This window comes from Larus michahellis, chromosome 6 (assembly GCF_964199755.1).
Source record: "Larus michahellis chromosome 6, bLarMic1.1, whole genome shotgun sequence".
Lineage (NCBI taxonomy): Eukaryota > Metazoa > Chordata > Aves > Charadriiformes > Laridae > Larus > Larus michahellis.
In genome coordinates, this window is record NC_133901.1 from 3,287,168 (window position 1) to 3,304,625 (window position 17,458).

The 17,458-nt window shown below is 41.2% G+C and overlaps 1 long non-coding RNA gene across 1 annotated transcript; it reads left to right on the top strand.

The window, feature by feature from the left end:
* Positions 1 to 3,660: 3,660 nt before the first annotated feature.
* Positions 3,661 to 13,470, top strand: LOC141744736 (uncharacterized). Its single transcript, XR_012587542.1, has 3 exons — positions 3,661 to 3,899; positions 9,802 to 9,903; positions 13,026 to 13,470. It is a non-coding gene; the product is annotated as an uncharacterized LOC141744736 (long non-coding RNA).
* The last annotated feature ends 3,988 nt before the right edge of the window (positions 13,471 to 17,458 follow it).

Genomic DNA, 17,458 nt, shown 5'->3' on the forward strand with positions numbered 1-17,458 from the left:
ACTGGATATTTAAAATAGTATCTAAAATGAAATAAAACATCACTAACCCATATAAGGGAGATTTAGATTGTCCTGTATTTTCACTGTAGAGAATACATTTCTTTAAACAACCTGCCCTATTTTATACTTAACCTTAAAACAGGCCTTTTAAAGCAATGCTTTTGAGCATCTTCAAAAATTAATATTTGGTCCACAGGAACAGTTTCTTTATGAATGGTTTTTTTCCTACCTTGTAGAGTGTGCTACTTTTTAGCAGGACTGAAAGATTCTTCATTTACATCATAAGCAACATTTTCCAGTTGTTATTAACCCATAAATTGTCCAGGCTATGCTTTCCCCATAATAAAATATATTTTAAACAGGTTAGCTATCTCAAGCTGAAACAATATGAACTAGTTTATTGGCATTGCTATTATAAATATAGAAATCAGTTTGGTACTTACCAGTTTGGTAGAACAGGTTTATTACAAGAATAGTAAAGTGTACAAAAAGTAACGATGTACCATTCTTCCCCACGGCCTTGTTCTGAAATAAACTTCTACTCCGTGGTCACAAAATACACTAAGGGCTTTCAAAGACAAATAAAAATTAGGTTCTGCTTAAAATTGCAGTTACTTTGTCTGTCTTGACTGTATCTTTATAAAATAAAAGTATATCTCAGTAACATTGTAATCCTTTAAATACTAAGATTATAATTTCATTGGCATGAATGAAAAGACCGTACAAGCAATTAATTTACATATATATCCTGTGTCCAACAATGACCACATTCTTTACAGAAAAGTGCAAAGATCTCAAAGTTGTCAATTAGGAACCGGTATAAAGCATCTTTTTCCTAAGCACCTTGGTCAGTAGCTACTTCATCAGCTCAAACATAAAGTACATTTCTGTACTACAACTGTTTTCCCATCTAATAGGCCACTGTATCATGCAAGCATCCAATACTATATATCTGTGCAACAGAATCAGAAATTATGGTTACAGGTATGACTTTTTTGCCATTTGCCTGAAAAAATATTCTACAACTAATGTAATTCCAGGAAAAAAATCTCTGTATCAGAGAGAATGAAGAACAATCTTCAAGCTATGGGACTAATTTTCTGTTGGTCAATAAGGCTAAAACAATTTGTGTAAGTTGAGGAATTTGCCAGTAAGTTCTCTTTAGTGCTCTCCTGATGGAGATGATGTAAGGGGAAATTTAAGAACATAGATGTCTTGTTTCCATAGCAGAGGAAGGGAACCAGCAAGCCAAGACAGGCTCATAGGCTTTCTCATAATTTGCTATTTCAGGTGAAGGGAACCAATGAGCTGGGATAGGCCTTAACATAATATTGTACCAGAGTAGCAGGAAGGGGATCATTAAAGCCAAGATGGGCCGTGGTATAGTTTTTGCTAACCCTGCAAAAATACATTTGGCATTTCTTGTGGTGAGATAAGAACGAACCAAATTGCTGATTTAGCATAATTATAAGGCCTGAGAATATCTATAAACCGTGGCGGAACTGCTGAAATAACAAATGGCTGATTTAACACAATAAATAGCACACAGGAAAAATAATGCAGTAACAGCATAGTTAAGACAGCTGCAGAATGAAGGGAAAAGGGACTATTTGAAAGGAACATTGTCTTTGGAATATGGAATTGAAAATTCAATATGGAATATTGAAAAGGGAAAATATGAGAGTTGGTTTCTGGAAACCAGTTTCCCAGAGAAACACTTCCCAGAGAAACTTCTGCGCTAGGAAAGTGACTCAGCAGAAACAATGAACTCTCAGTCTGGGAAACTGTGGAAATAAAGAAGAGAAGACCATAGGTTATGGACTCTTGAGGGGATAAAAGACATCTCAGGAAACTATCAAGGTGGGATCAGCAGAAGCAGATCAGCATGAAAAACCTCAGCTGCTAAGAATCAACTGCTATGGAAGCAAACACCTCCTCCAGGAAACCTTGGGATGCAAGGTGGGATGCCGCTCGGAGTCCTGTGCTGGGAGTGTGGACTCTATAAAGACCAACAGCGGTGCCTGATGGGGCACAGCGGGTTGGGAGAGCTCAAGTATTTGGGAATGCTTGTTATAAACATGACACCGTAACTTTAATATTTCTGTGTCTATACACCGAGCAGTTTGCTATAGCTGTCCATTACCATTATCATCATTAAGACTCATCTCATAAGACTATTAGAGCTATTTGCCACCCACTGCCGTTCTCATAATTACCTCAGTATCCTAATCACCTATTGTTATTGATTACTTATGGCTATCCATCTCACAGTTAAATATTGATAAATCACAGTTGCATTTGGTACTGCCATGCTTAAATTTATACAAGCTATTAATCAATGTAGGTTTTTAAAAGCTGTCCTATATACTTGATGTAGTCTCAGTCCCTTTATTCACTTCATGATATGTTGTCCACTCCCCTTTCTCCACTTACAGATCAAATTAGGCAAAATCATTTCCCACTGAGCAGGGGAAGAATAAGGTTGCTTTTTCCATAGGGAGCAGTCACAGGAAGAAATACGCCAAAATAAGCTATCTTCAGAGAAGGCTAGTAGGTATACAGGCTGGCTTAGTCAGAAATATAAATATTTCTGGGCTGGGCCCGATCCTGCCAGGCTCAGCTGCTACCAGACCCTTATCTGCATAAACCCACGCCTGTTTGAGGTTTATCGGACGCTGCTAAGCCCCACGCAGCATCACATGGCGCTCATCGGTACGAAGGGGCTCATGGTGCTGGAGCTGCCTAAACGCTGGGGGAAAAATTCAGACTTTGAAGGTGGGAAATCCACGGTGAACTGTAGCACTATTCCTGTAGCGGAAAGGTTGCTCACGAGTCCAAAATCTCTGACTTTAAAGCATGCTGCCTGGTATCCCTGTGAGATGTTAGAGCCCCATATTGTGCTCTTGACTTCAGATAACACTATTAAGGTTTTACAGCTCCAAGGTACCTCAAACACCCATCAAAGTGGTTGCTCTTTCAGACACTGAGGAGGAGACTTTTACAATTAAAAAAGGGAGAGCCTATACAGCGTTGCTGGGAGAGATTGCAGTGGTGTTTGACTTCGGCCCACTAGTGCTGGTCCCGAAGAACGTTCTTGGACAGCGTGGGAGTGAAGAAGTGTTGGCTTACCCACCGCACATTTTGTATGAAAATTGAGAGACATTCCTCACAAGGGAATTCCCCAGAAATATAAATAAATTGTTATATTGTTTTGATTGCTGGCTTTTAGACAGAGACTATAACAAACTCTGCATCTAAGACTAGCAAATTAGATTTCACCATGTTTTTGGAAGACCGACCTTCTCCTTTTCCTGCTAAGATGGTGAGTCCTCCATCCACCCTTCTTTCTTCAGAAAACAATAGCTTCAGTCATGTAAAAGAAAGGCAATCAGTCCCATAAAAGAAAGACCATCATTGATTTAAGTACCGTATAAAATTTGCTATGTTAGCAACCGCATTGTGTGTTGGTGGCGAGGCACTGCAGGGGGGTCTGTGAGGAGAGGGGCTGCCCCGTGCCGGACACAGCCGGTTCCAGCCGGTTCCCGCCGGCTCTGCAACCGCCCCCCCACAAGCAGAAGCCTGTCAGCGACGGAGGTGGCGCCTCTGGGAAAGCGCATTTAAGAAAGGGCAAAAAAGCTGCCCAGCAGTGAGGAAAAAAGTGTGAGAGGGAGCCTTGTGAGCCGCCGGGGCAGAGAGGGAGGAGGCTGTCGGCCTGAGGAGAGCCTAGTGGGGCAGCTTCCCCGCCACAGCCCATGGAGGACCCCATGGTGGAGCAGGGGAAAAGCGTGAGGAGGAAAGAGCAGCAGAGAGGAGCCGTTACAAAATGACCGCAGCCGCCGCTCCCCAACCCTTGCTGTGAGGGGAGTTTAGGAGAGGGAAGATGAGCCTGGAAAAAAGGGGTAAGAGGAAGGTGTTTTTTTAATTTTTGTCATTGTTTCTCACTATCCAACTCTATTTTAATTGATACTGTATTTCTGAAGTTGAATCTGTTTTGCCTGTGACAGTAATAGGTAAGCGGTCTTTATGTAGACCCACGACCTTTTCACCTCACTTTCTCCCCCTGTCCTGTCATGGAGAGGGAGTGAGAGGCCTGGGCGGGCGTCTGGCCACAGGGGAAGGCCAACCCACCAGCACAACAACAAAAACTGCAGAGCTGCATTAAGAGTGTGTCTTGGTAATGTGCTTCGTGAAGGAAAGGCTTGCATGAGACTTAGGTGTCACTTGGAGCCAGATAACCTACCTTACTATAACAACTAACTTTCCTGTACTGGTATACAACAAATCCATTAAATATTTCAACTAAAAGAAGTAAGTATTTTACTTCCACTCAGAGGAAATTATATTGTAAATGTGTGACTAACTTTTCTGGAATAAATCCTTTGAACCGTTAGACTAGGTTTTCCACATTTGCACCCACACCAATTTGCTTCAGGATAGGAAATTTTGGAACTACAATGAAGAGAAATCAGAAGGCTTTTTTTTTAATAGTCTAACACTTAGAATAGCTGTATAATAAGTACAAATGACACAAAGCATGTCTTGAGAGCAGCTGAAAATACTCAGTGCAGAGAAAACATCCGTTTTCTGCCAAGCCTTGGTCTCTTTTGTTAAATCTGCTTTCAGTATGCCAGAATGAATGAACAAGGAAAAAGAGTAGAGGAAAATACCTGGTTTGTTGGCTTTTTAATTTTTTTTTAATTTTTTAAAAAATTTGTCATATGCTTGTGTTATTTCACCAGCCAGTCCTGAAAACTTGCCTTGAAACTGATCACTTAGGGCCAAATTCTCTCAGTAAGCAGTACAGGAGTCATCATAATAGTCATCATAACTGGCAAGCCATTCTTGCAGCCAAGGTGACAGGGGGCATCATCTGAAGCTTCCAGAAAACTAACAGTTTTAACTAAATGTCCACGTTTAACTAAATTCATTTCCTCCCTGAATATTACTGGTGAGAGACCACAGGCGAGGCATGAGGTATGATATTCTGACCAACAGTAGAAGCACTATCATTAAGGGCCACCGGAATCAGTCCATTGATTCCCTCCCTGCAGAGTACCAAGCGAGAAGCTGAAGTTCATTAAAACTGTGGCTTTGACTAGCTTGGCTAGAAATTACAATGCTGGGTTTATTACATAATGTATTCCTCTGATGTATATTTTACTTATCATAGATTATGAATTAATAGAGGCATGATTTTAGATAAAGGGATGGAAGGTAAATGTCAGCAGATGATAATATTCTCTGTATCAACATAACTTCTCATGTTGACTCTGTAGAACCTTCCCTTGAGGCTAAATCTGGCAGGCTGTGATTTATGAAGCAGTTTAAGGTGTATATTTGATAACCAACGATCCTAATTAGTTCAGTCATTATCAGTCTTCTTGATAATTTTGGTTTCATTCCAGTATCTATTGATGTCTATGAGAAAGCTCCCTTATTATCAAGGGAAAGTAGGTCATATTTCAGTCTAACTGGCTTTGAATAGCTGTCATTGGATCATCTTAAAAAGCAGAAAGTTCTCAGCTCTAGAAAAACCAAGGACACTGACTTCAGTCCCTAGGTTGTTTTTGTTTTTTCCTTTTTTCCTCCAGACGGCCCCAGGTGATCAAAACTTGGCACATCTAACAAGCTTTTTGGCCATCTGACTATTTATCATGGCACACAAACTTGAGGATAGTAGTAAGATAGGCTTGAATTCAAGTTAGTAATGTTTCCTCAACCTGACAATTTTATTCTGGTTTCTGTAAATAAAAATAACACATTTTATATTCTACTTTTTTCATATACTTTATTATTACTGTTAGGCTTCTTTGTGTCTCTACAAAAAAATCTGTATCTTTTCATGTCTCTCATTTTTATATAAACAATTTATTCTCTCACCAGATGCAAACCATTTGATGTTGCTAAGCTCAGACACAGCCATTGTTATTGTTATCAGTATTAGTAATGGAATCATTATCATTCTCATCACTAAAAGCTAGCTCATTATCTGATAAGTCAAAATTTCCTCCCAAAGATTTTGAGGTATTTGATTTTCCTCATTTGTATTCTCAGAAGTCATTTCTTCCTCACTTGCTGGAGATGAAAATGCACCTTCCATAAGTAAGCTGCCATTCTGCTCATTATGCTGCTTTGATTATTAATTTTTCTTTTCTCCTTTGCAGCACAAGAATGATTGCATTTTTAACTGGTTTGTGGCTCCCAAGGGACTTCCTTTGAAAAACAGCTACTAGGGGTTAAGTTGTGATTATGTGGGCTTAACACACAACTGCTGACACAACTACTAAAATCCATGGGAGCTGGTAAGACTGACAGTTGAACCACAGCATCAAGTGGCAGGCGGGTTCTCGGGGAATAATCTTTGGGACGAATTTGAAATAGTTATACCAGTGACAAACTGACCTTTGGCTAGGGCAAAAGATGAAAGAATGTTTTCCCTCTTTTTCACCCCAGTTTCTCACCCATATTGACTTGGCCACAACGTAGTCCAAGTAGTTGCAACAGCTCAGACCAGCTTTCAGTGTTTGCTTTCACTTTGCAAATGGGTGGTTACTTCCTCTTCTGTTAACTCCGCAGATGTATATGCTAAATTTTCTCCCTCTGTAGACTGGCAACTCTGTGGCTGCTTCATCATCATCAACTGTTCTAGTGTAGAATATTGACTGTCTTCTTATCTATCCGCAGAATGAGGTAATAGTTTATCCAGCTTTCTTACATCAGGTTTTGCTTAGTCCCTATCCGATTTTTCCTTGACACTATACAGAGGGTGAGATTTTCTTTTCAGAACTGCTTGTTCTGAAAAGGGAATCCTTTTCTGACCTTTCATACACATGGTTCTCGTCTTACAAAATTCTATTTCATTATCTAACTGGGGTGAGGAACAGAGTTCTCCAATGAGAAGTGCCAGCACATCGAGTGTGCATGATATTTGGGAAGAAAACATAATCAGTTTGGGGCAGAGGGGGAGTTGTTCTGTTGTTCTGCTTTCCTCTCACAAAGAAATATTTCTGATGATGTGGTACAGAAAACTACCTGATGTGTGAGCTGTGAGCGGCCTTTTAAAATTCAATTAACTTTATTTAATGGGATCCACGCGTTTGTAATATCAAGGAGTCGCATTACTGAAAATTAGTTTCAGTAATGTTCTTCTAATATCACTGCACAGCTATTTGTTGCTAAATGGAAGGAAAGCTAATTACTGGACTTAGTTTCTCACACAGCTGATACTGCTTTACCCATCTTCCCTTATATGACATGAGATTATGCATGCATGCTAATAAATCGTATTTTAAATCTGAGATATCTGACCCTTTTAGAAAACAGAGTGCTTCTATTTGTTTAGCCAGCGACATTCACAGCCAGAGAAAGAATTGAGATTCTTGATTTCCATTTATTTCTCAGACTTTAAATTCTCAACTTTAACACAAATTATGCCTAGAGAGAGGCCTTTGCATATGCCATCCTGGCATTAGCCCAACTAGCCAGTCCACGACATCAGGCAGATCTCTCCAACAGCTTTAAATATGGAACTCACTATTTTTTCACAATGTACTGAGCGAAGACTACTTAGCATTTAGTTCAGCCAGCCTCTCGGAGGAGAAATCCAGATTGGCGCCAGGTTTGAAAGCTTTAAACTTTGCTTCTTCCCAGAAGAAGTATAAAACAAATAGTTTAAGGATCTGGAATAGTTTCACAGATCTTATAGCTCATTTCTCAATTTGGAAAAAGTGTGGATTTAAAATTTCACACAAGTATTTTGCCTGCAACAGAAATATTGGTATTATAAAGTAAACCAGTTAAAAATAAATTCAATTTATGGCAACAAAATTAATCAATTTCAAGGCCACTGGAGTCACAGTCTGAGCAGAAAGATGGAAACCAAGGAGTGATAATTTTTAAAGATACACAACAAACATTTTTCATTATCACCACATTGACCACACAGAACCTGAAAACAGCATTGAATTTTGTTTAATGGGAATTCATATTTTCTTTGAATTTTTCTATAAATTGCATGTTTGTGAAGGTTAAAAATGCAAAATGTGAAAAGGCCCGGACTATGGCAATTCAATTTCAAATATATATCTGCTTTAAGAAGATGCAAGACAGACTGCATACAGAATGTTACGCATCGTTTCACTTCAGACAGAGCTGTAACAGATTATAGGTTTTTCATAAAACAAATCATACTTAATAGGTACATATAACTTCTCTATCTTTCAGTACCGATCAACCCACAGAGTGTACTATGCTGGCTAAATTACATACGTTGCATGAAAACAACGAGAAACAGAAGAAAATTAATACAAAGCAGACAAAGTTACTGTCTTTCATTCCTTCTCTCATCTTACTGCTCAGACTGTTCTGCTACAGGGTACAGAAACTGGATGCTATTTAAAAAAAAAAAAAACAAAACCAATCAATAAACAGATAACAACTTGCATTCACACAGTTTAGAGCCTTTCATGGGAGAATGATATTGAGAACTAAAAACCTTTACATGAACTGTATACTTATTTGTCATGGGAAACAACTGCCATTATAAAATCAACATTGACTTGACAACGTACAATACATCTGAAAGAGCACCATACCACATCCATGCTTAACTATAAATTCTAGAGAATATCTAATTCATTTTGACATTTTCCCAAACGGCCTACAGATAGGAGACTGGTACACCAACCTAAAGCACGCCACCAACAGAAGTAGAATGCTGGTGGTGTTCCCCAGGATCTCTCGGGCACCCGCTACCCAGAGCGTTGGTTGTTTTGCCAGAGAGCAGAGAGTGCAGCTTGTTGTAGACCACAAGCCAGTTCTTCACTGGAGCTTGGTAATGAATAACTGATCTCTAGTCAGCTGATATTTTATTTCCCAGTGACATTCACTGCACACCTCAATTCTTTTGAGGTCAGCAAATATTTAATGGGACAAAGCAGTTTCAATATGAAATTAAGCACAGAGAAAGCAGCAATATAAATTTTTTATTACTTACCCAAAATGATGGGGGAACTAACTAAAACGACTAATTTTCTCTTTTATTGTAGCTGAGCCAGTATTTCTGCTTGTATTGTGATCATGGAATGCAAAAAGTTCTTATCTGCATACACCCACAGCATGGATTAAGAAATACAAAAATGCCTTATTTGTTATTTTGTTATTAATTGGATTCCCTACAGGTGACTGAAGAGTTTTTGAAAATACTGAACTTAAAGACCTTTAAGACTGATATCTTTCCAACAAAAAACTCTTCTTTTTCTTAATACTTTTCAGTAAAGAAACAATGATAGAAAATGGCAACCATTCTTCTTTCCCTAACAGTGGCAATATGGCTCTCGCAGAAGACATTTACAACGATTTTAGTTGTCTGTTATTCTTTTTGCTGGTGCAACATGAAAGATTTTTGAGTTAGATATGTGTGAGACAATTCTTAAACAAAACAGATGGAGGTTTTGTCAGTTTTATTGAACTTACTACAGGAAACACTAAAAGCAAACATAAGAACTCTGAAGTAGACACAGAATGGTTATACCATTTTATTTGGTATAACCACAACATGGACATAAGCCTATTACCTTTTCTGAGAAAGGCTGAAAAATATTATACCTTAATGAAGAAAGACCATAAATTATATAGAAAAGGGTTTCCTGATTATTTGTAGTGAATGAGATGATCACACATAGACTTTTGGGTTAAGTGCATATCAAAACATACAGTCAACTGAAAATAAATGTAAAAACTAAACATTTATGACAGGCAAAATGGTAAACAAATTTTAAGAGTTAACATTTTTACCTTCAGGACAGAAGTATGGAAATACAACCATGGCAAGCATGGCAGAGGAACCTCGGCACAGCAAAAATGTAATATTTTCCCTATGGAAGAACCACAGCAACAAAAATTGTGAGTACTCCCACATTTAAATAGGATCATAGATTTTGGGCACCACTGTTTGCTTTGTTACTTTCCTTGGGCTCCTCCACATGTCACATTGCCAAGAAGTGGCATTGGCAACCTGTAGTTCTCCTGGTTTGACACCCACTCGAGATGGACCTCTGGGGTGGCACTCACACCATACTGCCCTTGATGGGTGCTCTGCCTTTGATGGCAGAATGCAGTAGGCACCTTCTCTGTGTTGCACAGACCGCTCTGTGGTATGCAGAAAAGCACTGTTTTCTAGTGAACACAGTAGTGGACTGGAGATCTTGGAGGTTTTTTCTGAGTTCTCACAAATGGGTCTGGGCATTGCATTTACGCTTAATTTCCCCATACATATAACGGAACAATAACACTTACTGCATATGATAAAGCACTTACCCAACCTGAAAGCCAGAACAGATCTTTGTAGCCTTCCAGCTGTTCCAGATGTTGTCCCTCTGTGCTTGTCCTGTTCTGCTTTGACATAATGCTGCACAAGTTTAAGACTTTCAAGTATCATTTATAGATTCAAACACTTTTAGTTTTTAAATGGCTTTTCTGTCCTTCATTTAGAGGGAAAAAATCGTGTAACATTGAACGCGTGCTAGAATTACCAGGAGATAAATGGTCTTTGATTTTCAAATGTGTATTAATGGGTCAATATTCTCCTTTCTTGCCATATACAGATCTCTCATTAATTATAATGTCACTATAGCTGCAGAATGAATTTGACCTTATCCGTTGAGCACCATGTTTTAGTATTAATAGTTTTTGTTCTTAACAGCAATTGGGAAATATAGCCAGACACGCTGAATGATATATTCCTACCTTTGCAGCATGGCTCTACTCATCCAAAAAATGCAATATGAAAAAGGGTGTTACTAACAATTTATTTCTTTATTTTTTTAACAATGAATAGTTGTTGCTGGGATTATATAAATTTAATATTGACCTGTAAAAATACTTCCCTCTATGTGTCTAATATGGTAGAAAAGACTTGAATAGGAATCATGCATCTCTGGACTAAGGTTATTGGCACAGCAATTTGTTCAACTTGGCATCTTTTTTTATAAAGATAAAGTAAATACATAGCTCAGTGAGTCCAAATAAGAAAATATATCAAGTTCATAGAATCATCGAAAGGTTAGAGTTGGGAGGGACCTTAAAGATCATCTAATTCCAACCCCCCTCCTTGGGCAGGGACACCTCCCAGGAGACCAGGTAAAGTTAACGGGTAGTGTATGGGTAATTTTTCAGGAAGTGTAATGTCTTCAATCCTAAGCAAACAGGGCTTTGGTCTAAAATTCTAGTGTTGTAAACCACTGCAAATTTAGTAAGCAACAGTGTGACTTTATACAGTGTTTATACCAGGAAGAAAGGGAGCAACGGGGATATTCTGCAATGGATAAAATGGGAACAAACTGGAATGCAGAAAGACATTTGATAAGGTGATACAGCACCAGTTCACCAAGAAATTCCCAGGCGTTGACAAGAAGAATACCACAAGGAAAGACTTTATGCTGGAGAAATTAATCATGAGATAATAGTAATAGTAAAGTTTAACTGGACAATATTAGAAATGTTTTATTCAGCCAAAACCAGTGGAGTTTTATCAGGAATTTCATTCAAGCTATTAACAATATCGGTGTAACACTTCGTTCGAATGGGTGAAAACTAGAAAAGCAAAAATGGAAGATGTCATTAGAATAGTGTCAAGCCACCATGTCCTTGAAAGCAATTAGTAATCTTCTGCAGGAATTTAAATGACACCAGAATAGAAATCTATGCGTAAGGAGTTACAAAGAAAAGAAGCAGCGAAACAAACAGGCAAGCTTTGAACAAATGATTATGTCTCTCTTGCTTAAAGTAGAGCAGACTTCAGGATAAGTCTAGGATCTGTACAAAGTGACAGTTACGCAGGATGAGATACAGCATTCAAATCTAAAGCTAAAGGCTTCAGAGAAAGTCCTTTCTCTTCAAGAATGAATCTGTCTGGCTCATTCCTGCTGTGGCAAAAATCAGTGTGTTGCCTTCCTATCCCACATTCCTAAGGAATGGCTACGTGATCGTGTTAGCACTGGGAGCCACTGTCCTCCTCTGCCTTTAGGTTCATTATGTGAACAGGTAATCATGATTGGCAGGGCAAAAGAATTTAAATGGAAAAAAAATGCAGTATTTTTAACATGGAAGAAAACTCCACCTTCCTAATTCAGTTCTGGTTTTCTCAATTTCTCTCTAGGACAAACTGGCCCTAGACTCCTCTCTGCTCAGCCCTGAGGGGCTGGGCAGGGTCTTTATCTGTGTTCTTTAACTCAAACCAGGGTTTGAGGTAAAACAGAACCAGTTTTCTTTTCAGTAGTTTTACTTTTCAGTTAAGCCTCTTATAACTAAGTGCACTTTCTGAAATTAACGGCGTATTCTTCAGACAGTGTCTGCTTCTAACATTGAAGGTCTGATGTTAATACCAAGAAATGGTATGCAGGGAGGCTCTTGCTTATACTTATTGCTGTAACAACCCAGGTCAGCTGCCTTTGTTATGTACCAAGTTGGAGGGTCAGAAGCAGAAGACCATAAAGGGGTCGCACCCGTGGGGAGGAGTGGACAGACAGGTGACCCAAACCTGACCAACGGGGTATTCCATCCCACCTGCATCGTGCTCAGTATAAAAGCTGAGGGATCAAAGGGTCAGTCTCGTTCTTTCTTCCACGGCTGGTGTCCGAGGAGGACTCTGTTCTTCTGCCTTTGATCCTGATCCGTGCATTCCTGAATCCAGTTCCAGAATCCAGTTCCCGTCTGTCACTGAGTCCAGTCTGGGAATTTCCCAGTGTCTGTCAGTGACCTGATCATCATCCTGGGAGCTCGATACTGGTTTTGTATATATTTGTATATATTTCATTATTTTCTTATTAATATTATTATATTTTCTTTTTATTATTAATATTTTATTAAAGTAGTTTAGTTTCTTTTCAACCCATAAGTGTCTCTCTATCTTATTCTCTCTGCCTTCTCTTTTGGGAAGGGACAGAAAGGTTAAAGAGAGCACCTGTTGTTTGTTTAGTGGCCAGCCCAACCTAAACTACTAGAGTTCTCCTCTTCCCCTTGAACAGCAACTCACATCAATACACTGGAATTTTGCACAGTTCATTCACGTGACATTTGCTCACTGCCGCCTTGGATGGAAGCACCTTCTAGAGTGAACTACTGCACTGCAGACAACATCAGTCTTTGGAAACCACAAAGAGGCTAACATCAGCAAAATCAGGAGAAGTTAAATTCTTCCTAATATTAAAAAAAATTAAATGCTTTAATGTAAATGTGTTTATACGCTCAAAGAAACATAATGCTTATTTTGCTCTGTTTGCTTATGTCATGAGTATTCTGTGTGATTAAAGACCTGTTACTGCAAGTTCACGAACGGATTTAGTAAGAGTGGACTCTGAGTTCTCGCTTTAGGTGCCATGCTCTATTCTCCTTTCATTTTTTTGTGTGGATAGTACCGTATTTATATTAGCTGCCTAGGTGGAATTTATCTTTAAACTTATTAAATTGATTAAAAAGTTTATTCATATTAAAAAAAATACAGGTGTTGTTCCTTATGAGAACTGTGATATAAGAAAATACCATTACATGCCTTGAGCTGATACATTTCTATGCTTTATGCTACTGCCTAAAGCACATTCACAGAGCAAAGAAATGAGAAATTTTAAAGGCTACTGAACACCGGATATGTGAATCAGCACTAGGTTATTTAGCACAGGTTTTTAGAATGATATGTAGGGGAAACGCACTGCTCAAGGACTCTCCAGCTCACGCTCATAACTGTAACATTCGGGGGGGCTACTCTGTAATACAACAATCTGAAATATAAAAAGCCAAAAAAGAAAGTAAAGCCCCTGAAAATCCCTCTGCAAAAAAACCCCTATCAGCTATCTTAAAGTCTGTTTCTTTTCTAATGTATCATTGCCTTGTGTTTGTATCTGTTTCCAGGTTCACTGATGTAAAATGCTGATTTCGGGTATTTTCAATTATGCATTTCCATCCCCTTCTTAAAATCAAATAGAAGAATTCCAAAGGGTTCTATGTATTAAGCATTTTTATCAGTTTCTCTTGTTGATCAAGGCATTCCATCACTCTAAGAACTCAACTTATTTCAAGTTGAGTTTTCTACCAAATGGAATGCAGTTCAATTTGGACACATTGCTTTAGTTTGTTGTCCTGGTTCCGGTGGGGATAGGGTTAACTTTTCCTGGTATTCCATGCCATGTGAGCCACGCCCACCCTGAGCTGCCGGGGGAGGGGGCTGGGGCGTCCCGGGTCCGGCCGGTCGGCGAGCGGCGGGGAGCGGCGGTTCCGTAATCGCGTTTGTATATTCCCCTATCCGTGTTGTTGTTGTTGTTTGCCTGTTCCCTTTGCTGTTCTGTTAAACTGCCTTTGTCCCAACCCAAGAGTCTTGCCTTTTCTTACGATCCTTCCTGTATTAGGAAGGCACGTGCGAGCGGCACGTGGTTCTTTGTTGCCATCTGAGGCTAAACCACGACAGTCCTTTTTGGCGCCCAACATGGGGCTTGAAGGGTTGAGATAACGACAGAATCCAACTAGAACGTGGAAAAAACGGTTTTGGTTTTTTTTTCTTGTATGCATTTATTTTATTAGGTAAGTAGTCACTGGTCATCATGTTGCTTGGTTTGTTCTCATGGCTGTGTTACATAAATTCCTATATGGCTTATGTACTCCCTGCGATGCTGTTTACCATGTCTGGAAGAGGGATGAGGATTATCATTCTGCTGTCCTGTGCGATATCTGTTTATGATATGATAACATCACTGTTCAGACGGCTATTTTGGGGTGTTTATGTGGTTTTGTTGTCCTGTCCGTACATTGGACACCGTCTCTCAGAATTTGTTAATAGTTTCCCCAGCCCTTTTGCCTCCCTTTTCTCCTTTGGGTCAGGTATGACAGCTTTTGAGAATCTTGAATATCCTTGGGATACTCAAACTAGTGTGTTCCTAGTGCTATGTCTCCTGAATACGTTCCAGGTCTTGTTTAGGGTTAAGCGACTATTTAAGACTACCACCCGGAGATCTGCTCCGAGGCTGGATAGTCAGGGGTGGCATGGCATGTGGGAGAGCATGGGCAGGTACCTAGAGAACTACTCACCTCCAATGGTCTGGGACTTCACCCCTGAACAATTACAGGACCCTGATAAAGTGGTAGAATATTTGAAGGGAAAATGCTGTGGCTATTCTAGAGAGGCACAACTCACCGCGCTGTGCTGGGCCCTGGCCAGTATCTACCAGGCACTGCTCAGAATTATGCAGCACCCTCAAGGGGAAGAGATGGAAACCAGACCGGCGGCCCCTGCGGCTGCTGCAGCCCCTGCGGCGGCCCCTGCGGCTGCTGCAACCCCCGTGGTAGCCACTGCCACTGAACCAGGGAACCAACCCGTGCCGGTATCAGTTGCCCCCATACAGAAGAAGAAGTACACAAAGAAATCAGTTCGCTTAGTAAGAGATGATGATGAACCAGGGCCATCACGAGAGCAGGAGGAAGAGGCAGAACCAGAGATAATTACTCGATCCCTATCCTTGAGTGAGCTGCGGGATATGCGAAAAGATTTCAGCCGACTTTCAGGCGAGCACATTGTCACCTGGCTGCTCCGGTGCTGGGATAATGGGGCCAGTAGCCTGGAATTAGAGGGTAGGGAGGCCAGGCAGCTGGGATCCCTGTCTAGGGAAGGCGGCATTGACAAGGCGATCGGGAAAAAGACCCAAGCCCTCAGCCTCTGGAAACGACTCCTGTTAGGCGTGAGGGAGAGGTACCCCTTCAGTGAGGATGTTGTATGTCAGCCAAGCAAGTGGACTACCATGGAAAGAGGTATCCAGTACCTGAGAGAATTAGCCGTGCGGGAGATGATTTATTATGACTTGGACAATGCCGACTTACCCACAGACCCTGATGAGGTGCGATGCACAAGGCCCATGTGGCGGAAGTTTGTACGGAGCGCACCATCGTCATATGCCAACTCCCTGGCAGTAATGGAATGGAAAGGTGAAGAGGGACCAACGGTGGATGAGGTAGCTGGCCGGCTCCGGCGATATGAAGAAAGTCTCTCTTCCCCCCTTGTCTCAGCTGTGGAGAAACTGTCGCGGAAGGTCCAGCAACTTGAAGAGAATATGTTCTACTCCCCACCTGCACGGGCCAGCATCTCAGCTATTAGAAGCAGGCATTTCCCCACTCAAGAGAGAGAGTACAGAGGGTACACACCACGAGGCACCCTGTGGTTCTACCTGCGGGACCATGGAGAGGACATGAGGAAGTGGGATGGACAACCTACTTCGATCCTGCGGACACGGGTACAGGAGTTGCAAGGAAGGACAACCACAAAAGGGGATCCCTCCAGGAAAAGTGCCGCCCCAGTTTCCAGTGGGCCGTTCCCCAGACAAAGCAGAAGGCCTGATCTTGTTTCTGGTCCTCTTGAAGGAACTTCCAAGTCATTTATGCAAGAAGTGAGTAATGGATACTATGACGAGTATTAGGGGGGCCCTGCCTCCGGCCAGGTGGAGGAAAGGGACAACCGGGTTTATTGGACGGTGTGGATTCGATGGCCTGGCACATCAGACCCACAGGAGTATAAGGCTCTAGTGGACACGGGTGCGCAGTGTACTTTAATACCATCAAGCTATAGAGGGGCAGAACCCATTTGTATTTCTGGGGTGACAGGGGGATCCCAAGAGTTGACTGTACTGGAGGCAGAAGTGAGCCTAACTGGGAATGAGTGGCAAAAGCATCCCATTGTGACTGGCCCAGAGGCTCCATGCATCCTTGGTATAGATTACCTCAGGAGAGGGTATTTTAAGGACCCAAAAGGGTACCGCTGGGCCTTTGGCATAGCTGCTTCGGAGACAGAGGAAGTTAAACAGTTGTCTGCCTTGCCTGGTCTCTCGGAGGATTCTTCTGTTGTGGGGTTGTTGAGGGTCAAAGAACAACAGGTGCCGATTGCTACCACAACGGTGCATCGGCGGCAGTATCGCACTAACCGAGACTCTCTGATTCCCATCCATGAGCTGATTCGTCAACTAGAGGTTCAAGGAGTGATCAGCAAGACTCGCTCACCCTTTAACAGTCCCATATGGCCGGTGCGAAAATCTAATGGAGAGTGGAGGCTAACTGTAGACTATCGTGGTCTGAATGAAGTCACGCCACCGCTGAGTGCTGCCGTGCCGGACATGCTAGAACTCCAGTACGAACTGGAGTCCAAGGCAGCCAAGTGGTATGCCACGATTGATATAGCGAATGCATTCTTCTCAATCCCTTTGGCAGCAGAGTGCAGGCCACAGTTTGCTTTCACTTGGAGGGGTGTCCAATACACCTGGAATCGACTGCCCCAGGGGTGGAAACACAGCCCCACCATTTGCCATGGACTGATCCAGACTGCACTGGAACAGGGTGAAGCTCCAGAACATCTGCAGTACATTGATGACATCATTGTATGGGGAAACACAGCAGAAGAAGTTTTTGAGAAAGGGAGTAAAATAGTCCA